Below are 9,671 nucleotides of genomic sequence, written 5' to 3'. Positions count from 1 at the left end.
ATAGACATTTTATTTGTTCAATAGCTTCTATAACTGGGATTGCATTCTTGATTTCCAGTTCATATATTTTATTAGTGGGGTACAGAAAGACCATTGAGTTTTAAATGTTTATCTTGAATCTTGCAAACTTGAATTTGTTTATTAATTCTCACAGGGATTTTGTAGAATCTTTTAGATTTCTACATATAGTACCATATCATCTCTAAGCAATAGCAATTTGACTTCCTCAAATTCAAAACCTCTTCATTTCTTTGTCTTGTTGATTGGCCTGTCTAGGCCTTCCCCATACATCATTGAGTAAAAGCAATGAAAGTCGACATTCTTCTCTTGTTCCAGATATTATAGGGAAAGTTGTCAGCATTTCCTAGTTTGTATATATTAGCTGCTGACTTATTACATTTTGTGTTGAAGTATGTTCTTCCTATACAGAATTTGCTGAGCATTTTTATCATGAAAGGATGCTGGATTTTATTAAAAATATTTTCTGCACCTAGTGAGTTGTTAACATAGTTTTGGCTTGATTTCTGTTGATATGAAACATTACATTTATTAATTTACACATATTGAAACATGTTCAGATACCTGGGATCATGGTGAATAACCTTTTTAAATGTGCTATTGGATTTAGTTTCCTAGTATTTTGTTAAAGATTTTTGTATCTGTGCTCATCAAGGTTATTTGCTTTAAGTTTTCTTTTTTTTTCTTTCATGTTTGTTGTTATGTGTTTTTTTAAGGTATATGGAAAAATGTTTAAGTGCTTTTCAGTTTTGCTTTAGTTGAGTTCTACTGTATTTGAATACTATTGCAGTTTTTTCCCTTGGATTGTTCTTTTTTGAATGATTTTAATTTCTGTATGTGTGTTTGATAATAAAGTTATTTTTAAATAAAAAAAAAGAGAAACCACGCAATTTTTAAGCTTGTGTATCTGAGTTACTTTACTTTACTTTATGGTCTCAAAGCACATCCATTTTCCTGCAAAGGGCTCAAGTTTATCCTTTATTTGGCAGAGTAGTACTACTTCACAGTGTTTAAATTTTTGAGGCTAAATATGACATATGGACTTCAGATCTGGAAAGTTTCTTTCTTTATTTGTTTGATAATTTTCCTCCTTGTTCATCTATTCAGTTGTTTGAACTCTCCACTTAGGTTTTTTTTGTTAACTATAAGACATTTAATGATTTTCCACTTTTGCTTGTGGCATCTCCACCCTTTTATACTTCTCTACAGGTCTGTGTCCCCCTATTCTATTCTGTCAGAGCAAACCCACAGCATTCTCTTGTCAGAGAAGGGTAAGGGACCCACCTATATCAAGAGAATTTCTCCAAGTTAAATGATTTTAAGTGTATTTTAAATTTATTTTTTAAATTGAATTTTTTATTAGAGGGAATAATATAATAACACCAAGTATTTATAAGGCTTCAGCAATTAAAATCAAGATTAATTTTATAAATTAACAAACTTCCTTTTGCCCATAAATTAATTTAGAAGTAAAACTCAGGCATAATATTATTTTATATTTACATTTGGAGACAAACTCTCAAATTTAGATTCTTGTTTAATATAACTGAAACTCTGCACCAAAGCACAACTCATCAGTTCCAGGTCACTGAAATGTTACATATTCTTATAATAGGTATGTTTTCAGGACTAGACCTTGGCTGGCTGGGGAGAAATGAGTCCTGAGCACTTGGAATTTTCTTATTGATAAAAATTTGTGTGGCTGAGCTTTGGGGCTATGTGGACCACATTGATCAAATAATTTATGCTAATAATATGGTTTATGTGAACACCAGCTGTAGGGTGGATAAGATGGAGTTTGAGAAGCTTAAGCCAGGCTGACATGACTGACTACCAGCAAAAAACCATGAACACCAAGGCTCAGGTAGACAAGATAGCACATGCTGTCATGCATTATTATTGGGAACATTAAAGTACTTTAATTCTTTAAATGAGACTTTATCTGAAGAAGACTCCTGCAAATTTGTGGTTGTGCTTTCTTTACTTTTCCCATGAGAATGTCTCTTGCTGAATTCACTTTGCATTTTTCACTTTAATAAAGCACAATGGTGAATGTAACAAATTTCTGAGTACTTTGAATCCTAGTAAATCTTTGAATTTGGCAATAGTCTCGATGACCCCATACAAAACACCTAAAAGTTTATAATACGTCTTTATTTAGTCCATATCCAATTTCTCAGTTGTCTCCCTGTGTGTGCATTTGAATTAAGATTGAAATACTTGCTAAATGGATATTTTAAGAGCCCTATTTCTCACTCAAGATGTTTAATTTTTTCTATCTACTTATTTGATGAGAAAATTGATTTGTTTGTTATATCCAACAGTTTTAATGGTGCGTACATTTATTAAATCCCTATATTGACATTTAACACATGTCCATCTGTCCTACAATATCCTAATTGTTTTTCATTTTTATTATTTATCTGAAATACTTACATGAAGGAACCTTTCTCATACACTAATTTCTGAACTTGAAAATACTGTGTGGTAAAGGAAGGCCTGAATGTTTTATTCACTAGTTTTCAAAATAATCAGTTGATTCTCAAAACATTCCTGTTCAGAAAAAAATTTTAAATGCTTGTTTAATCTTCATGACAGCAAGCCATTAAATATATTTGAAGTATTTCAATTCATCCTACTTGTACTTTTAATTCAAAATGATCCCATGTTGGCAAGAAGGCTTTTTGTCCTTCAGTTTATCATCTTAGCTTTTTCAAGAGAACCTCAGGAGAAATTAATAGTTTCTGTGATTTTTATCTTTCTAGTATGACAACATATTTCTGACTGATCTTACACGATCTTGTATGAGTCATTTCTCCAAGAAACAGTGGCTCCTTTTGGCAAGGGTCAATATGTGTCAGGGTTTGCCAACTAGAAACTATGGCATGTTGGACCAGGTAATTATCTTCTGTGGGACTCCTCATGCACTGCAGGATGTTTAGCAACAACTTTTCTTCCCCCACTAGGTGCCAGTAGCACCCACTTCACACACACAACAACCAAAACTGTTTCCAGATATGGTCAAAAGCACTAGTATATGGTAGAATGGCACCTACCAAGAAGTACTGGTAGATAGTGAACTCCAGGACCAGAAGTGCAAAAATACTTGGGAACTGGCCATTATTTCTCAGTCAATTCAGTGTAGAGAACTAGAAAAGAACTAGTTTTTAAAGACAAAATACATAATTTCATACTGAGAGTTCCTATTTGTATTTAGGACACAGAGTTTTTGCTCCTCTTCAGACTTCTGTCTTTAATCTTTTCATCCATTCTGAAAATCTATATAATCAATGATACTAACAAGTAGTATATTGTACATATACTTTTCACTTAATATAGGTATAGAATAAGTAAAAATACTACAATTATTTAAATATTAAAAAGAGTTTTAATTTAAAAAAATATCATTGTTCTTGGTTTGTATTACACTAGGGATGTACTCAAAAATAACTAATTGAAAAGTTACCTAAAATTATTCCTCTCAGTGATTTTATGTCTTACTTGATACTCAATCAGTTTCATTTGCTTAATTTTACTTTGCACTTTTAGGATATATTAATTTTAGCTTTAAAAATAATTACATTAAGTCGATTGGACAAGTCTAAATTCTACTTCTGGGTTCCGTATGTTTCTAGCTATATTTTGCCCTCTCTGCACATACAGAATAAGAAGCCCCTCTTTCCTTCCTCCCTCCTTTTCTTCCTTTCTTCCTACTGATCTTTTTGTTTTTATTAACCGACCCTCTGCTTTCCAATTGCATCTCCTTTCAAATAGACTCGATTCCATCACTGCCTAGTTTGATTATTTTGTTTGTTGGCTTCTCCTACCAACAATTTAGATAATTTCTTCCTTAGGTTTTTAGGCAGTTATCAATTTTTGAAGTTTTCCCTGGTTCTTTGCATATCTTTATGTATCCTATGGGGGCAGTACTATTCTTACAATCTCCTGTTATCTTGTTGGTGTGGTTTAGAAATTTATTATATGTATTAATATGCCATCACATCTGGAGGTTAGTTTGATGAGATGGTACTTGGACATAAGGAGTATTGTATGAGTCTGTGAAAGTGTAGTCATAAAAGGTTTTGTTTGGCTTTCAATTTTTAACAAAATACTAAAGGAAATTACAGTGGTCATTCCAATTCCTCTCACCTTAGTCTTACTGCCCATAAGTAATCATTTCATATTATGTTAACATGTTTCTATTAATTCTATTATATCTAAATTAAATGAGCATATTATAATTAATTTTAATTTTAGATACTTTTCTTTTTATATTTGATAGCTTAGGGGTTTCATATCATTTATACTCTTTTTTCTCTCTGCAGCTTCACTTTATAGTAGTTTCATAAGCAATTTTCAATATGATGCTGTTATGATTTATCTAAAGATCACATTGCATTTCATTCCTCATATGTATTATATTTTTTGAATTGTCTAGATATTTGCATAGTTTTTATATTTCAGAGCATTTTTCTTTTACATCATCCACCAAATTTCTATTCAAATTTTCCTAAATATAAAACAGCTTAAGCAATTTTAAAATACATTTGAATTTTTTCTTTTATTAACTAATTAAAAGAAAACAATGATGAGAGACCTGTGTGTAAAGTCCTGTGTCCTGCTTTCGTCCACCTTGCAGTGGTTTATTCTCAAGGTTTGTTGAGCAGCTGTTACACTTGGATGCATTTCACTGTGTTCAGACTCTTCACACAATCATATTTGTACATTTACTTTTACTTTATATCACTTTTCCAACTACATCTTTCAGGATACATTATTGCTGATGTATTCCCAGATTTGATTCATCATGATATTCATGTATGTGAGTCTTACTACTATTCCAGGAGACTTCTATGACCTTTTGTATTTTGTATGCAAATTGATTTAGAGAATATTTCTGTTATGTTTAATTGATAAATTATTTTATTGGATTTTTGTACACTGTATAAATTTAGGCTTGGATGTCAAGACTTTAGCAGTTTCTTTACCCAGGGAAGTTCTCTTTACAATTCTTATATGTTACCTTCTCACTGTGTCCTCATATAGAAGAACTATGCTAGCTCTCTAAGGGTCTCTTTTATAAGAGCACCAATCCCATTTATGAGGGCTCCATCATCATGATTGAAACAGTTTTTATATATGAATTGGGGAAGAATTCAAACATTCAGACCATATCACATTTACATACACAGAGAGAGAAAAAAACTAAAGAAAAATTATAAAAATGTTATTAATCACTACTCAGCCATAAAGAACAAAAAACTAGAGTCATTTATAGCTAAATGGATGCATATTGAGGCCATACTCTTGTGAAATAAATAGGACACACATGTAAATAACGAATAGTTTCTCTAGTGTGAGAAACTGATAGTGCAAACAAGGGTTAAAATGATTAAAATGAATAATTGATAATTTGAAATAGGAAAAAAGGTCCAAAGATGAAGGAGTGAAGGGAGGGGAAGGTGAAAGGAAAAGAGGGAAAGGAAAAACTATGAGAAAAGAAAAAAATGGAACTGAAATCTATGTAAATAGGGAAGGGTGGAGGGGGTGAAGGGTGCACAGGTAATGGGGAAAAAATAAGAAGCAAGATACATCATGTACAGGTACAAACACCCAATGATAAATGTAAATGAACTGTATACCTAAAATGTACCAATAAAAGAACTAAAAAAAAAATATATATATATATGTACATATATATAATTTGTAACATTAATGCAAGTAAAAGCAAAATTTTTAAGATTAAAAGATTAATGATTTTGGTTTAAAATTGTCAAGTATAAATATTTTAAAATATGGTAATTTTTACAGGGATGTACAAGATTAAAAGAGACAGCTCAAAAGTGAAAATTAGAAACAAAGATGTATTTATGGGAAATTGGAAAGACTCATTTCAGGTTCTGCTCATTTGTCAATTCAAGAAGAACCTGTTTCCTTCTTGTGATAAGACGGTCACCTTCAACCTCCGTAGTCTCCTCTCCTTGACCCATAATATCCAGCACTCACAATTTAAAAGAGAAAAGGATTGACTTGCAATTTCTGACTGATCAATTCCAATTTGGCTAGCTCCAGTACAGAAACACATGGCGGAAAGGCATAATGAAGGACAGCAGTTCATAGCAGAGAGAGAAGGAAAGAACCAGAGAAAAGAATGCACCCTCACAGATTCTGCCCTCAGCACCCACCTCTACATAGATGATACTGCACATTCAGCTACCATCCATGAGTACAGTGCTCCCAGAAACGATCATTGTCCAAACACATTGAGATTTTGAAGGACAATTGTAGATCTAAATCATATCAGTAATTATTTAAATAGGGATATGGGGAGTCTCTGTGTCAGGTAATCTATCTGACTAAATTACAAGTCCTTAGGACTTATTGGAAGCGGAAGTTGAAAAGACAGATTAAAGATCTAAAGCCACTCAAATTTTGTTCTTTTATCTCACCAGCTTCGATTGTTTTCTTTATCCACAGACATGTTCTGTATGAAAGACTCACATCTGTACCTTCACTACTATTAATATAAGTAAGAATTTTTACTTTTATATTTCATATTTATTCAGTTTTGAACTTTTCTGTCTCACATGTTTTATCTGTTCTTATTCATGTCAAGTGGACGAGCTGTGTATTGACAGAAAGCAACCACATAAATCCTAAACATCAATATAAATCATGCCTTCCTCTTTATTCTCAGTCTCCATGAAGTTCCCTCCAATATGGATAACAATTTTGCTTTTGGGTATTATTGTAAATAACAGAGATGATCATTTCACTTTTGCTTCTAAAACTGCTTGCCTCCAGTAGAAATTCACCAACAGCTGCAACTACAGATTAGACATCTGAAGACACTTCTTTGCCTCAGAGTATGATTTGTACAAGTTACAGCAATATCACTGTAGCAACAGTGGAAGATCCCTCACCAGAAGTCATGAGAAAGGTTGAAATTAAATATACTTTCATGCTTTCAGGCATAAGATTACATAATGTTTTATGTTCTTTGAAAAAGGCATCTTTCATCTTGACAGATAAACTGATTGAAGAGCTTAAGGAAGGATCCTACAGTCGACTGATTAACCACTCTTACTTGTTACTACTCCTGCACCTACCTATGAGAAATGTTCACTATTCTCATCAGCATTTCTTAGCAACAGAACACAATTGCTGTGAGGAGATCAGAGAGAGCACCATGTACCACAAGATTTGTAGCATTATGAATAAGAACAAAAGAAATAAAGAATGCAAGCATTTTTTAGTTTAGTTTTTTTTGTTGTTGTTAGCCTTTCCTTCTCTCCATAAAGCTCCCTTTTGAAGAAACTCTCCCATCATAATGATTCACAAGATTTTCTTTGGAAGAAACCACTTCCTTTGGTGCTTTCTTGCCTTGTTGGGTGAGGTGAATATATTTAAATGTCTGTTATTTTGTTTAGCTTGCCACTGGTCTTGAGTAAAAAACAACAGTAAATTTTGAGGAATGAGTCGCTTTCCCCTGCTCATCTCTCCTGCAAGATGACATTAGGGTTGGACAGCATCTGCCTGTGTCTTCAGCTGTGCCTTCGTCAGCACTTCCTGTCCTTCACGGGAATCACATTTAATATCTGCCCTTTGATGATCAACTGTGGCTATCAGCCTCTCTGGGTGCCCACTTCTCCAGCCGCCCTGGCACAGAGCTCAGATTACAACCAGCGTTAATATCGATGACATTCATGCTTCCAAACCTGACCTCATTTCTGTCCCTTTCCCTTGTTGCAGTGACTGCTACCATGGCCACTCATCAGGGCCCTTCATCATTAAGCAGCAAATGTGGAGCCCTGGCACCTGCAGCCCAGTCTGTGTTTATTATCTGTAGCCTTGGCATGAGTCACAGACCAATCACCTTTCTGATGGAAGTCTTACTTACTCTTAGTGGTTCAGCTTTTTGTGGGGTAGAGATATAATAGTTGGCAGAAAATTCCAAGTAGAAAATTCCAATTTATGAGAAATGCTTAGTTCATAAAAATAAAATACTATTTCTTTGAAGACAGATAGATGTATTCATCCTGGGCTGCTGGAAGGAGGTACAAGGGTCAATATTACTTGTAATGAAATGAAGTAATAAAAAATTCTATATGCTCAGTTTCTTGATCACTATAAAAGGAACAAGATTCCCTACCTCCTAGGTATTGTAGTCAGAACTGAAGGAACCAAAACTAAGTGATGAAGTGTTGGCTACACATTCCTACAGTAGTTATACACTAAGGAGAATTTGCTTTGCCTTTTCCTAGTAGAAGATATTGCTCAAAGTGATTCATTTTTCTTGGACTGTGAATAATAATTTTTATTTATATATATATATATATTCTACATTGTCCATATTATATCCATGTGACACTCATGCCACTGCATATACATAATACCATATATTACATTTATTAAACAAGTTTAGGAATCTGAATAATGTTAGGAAAATTCTACCCGATTACACATTATATTTGCTTCATTTCAGGCTTTTACCATTTGCTACCAACATTCCTGCAACATCTGTAACACTTCCATTCCTTTCGTCTACTCGGTACTGTTACAAATGGGTGGCGAGTCAGATCATATCCATTAAAGCCTATCTTTGTTAGGTCCTTTTAGCTTTTAGGATAAACCCTCTGTGTTCCATGATGGACTCTCCTCTCTTCCACACTTAAAAAAGGCAAAAGGATTTCACATAGTCAGGATCCACCAAGTCACCACTCAACCTTGAGCTTTTGTAGTTATCCCTGTCTGTAATAACAGAAGAATAACGGTAGTCAGCCAAGTTGCACACTAATTATTCTGAGAGTTTTCTCAGAACCTGCATACCTCAATCCTAATGCTCTCCTGAGTTCTCTCATCTCTTGTGACATTTCCTATGTTGGATATGCTGTCTAAACCCTTTAAAATCTGACTTTGGGATCTATGATGAAAGTATGGAATTTAACTAATTGAATTATTTCTTTATATACTGCTAGAAATTAGCTAAATAGCTAGAATTTAACATCATTTATAATTAAATCAATGCAATGCAACATTAAAATGTTATTTTATCTCATGGAATAGTATTTTTTTCCCAAATAGAAGATCCAGTCATTAACACTATAGAAAATCAACTGATGTTTTTAAAAAAGAATCCTTTCTGACTAGAATTCTATAAAGAGTGCATAGTTTATTTTAGGGTAAATTTCAAAAACTCCTCCAAGCTTTGAATTGCTGGTGTTGTTATTTTACTAAAGACTTTGCAGTTGTCAGCTTACTAGCAGTTTTGAAATTATGTCTCATTTGTTAAACTAATATTGATTTCTCAAAAATTAAGATATCAGTATTTTAGTTTCCTAAAGAAAAACAACAATGATAACATTACTTAACAAATAATAGAGGGCATAACATTCAGTGTATTTTGCCCAAAGCAGATGTTGAAATATCTGCTTGTTGCAGTTAAGAAAATGCTTTTATCTGCTGGAAATGTGTTTTGTGCTAGTAGCAATATATATCACATTGTTTTTAGAAAGTCATTAAGAAAAAAGACAGCAAGAAATAGTGTCATAACAATAGACAATAACTTTTTATATGTCACCAAAGGTAAACTTCAGTGCTGGTCACCATGAATGCATAAAAATATCTTTAATATGAAATGTTTGGTTTTTCCC

The sequence above is a fragment of the Heterocephalus glaber genome, unplaced genomic scaffold (genome assembly GCF_053883595.1).
Source record: "Heterocephalus glaber isolate CG9 unplaced genomic scaffold, H.glaber_assembly_v1.0 deba00001608, whole genome shotgun sequence".
NCBI classification, from domain to species: Eukaryota; Metazoa; Chordata; class Mammalia; order Rodentia; family Bathyergidae; genus Heterocephalus; species Heterocephalus glaber.
The sequence above is the reverse complement of the archived record's forward strand: the minus strand, read 5'-3'. Positions refer to the sequence as shown.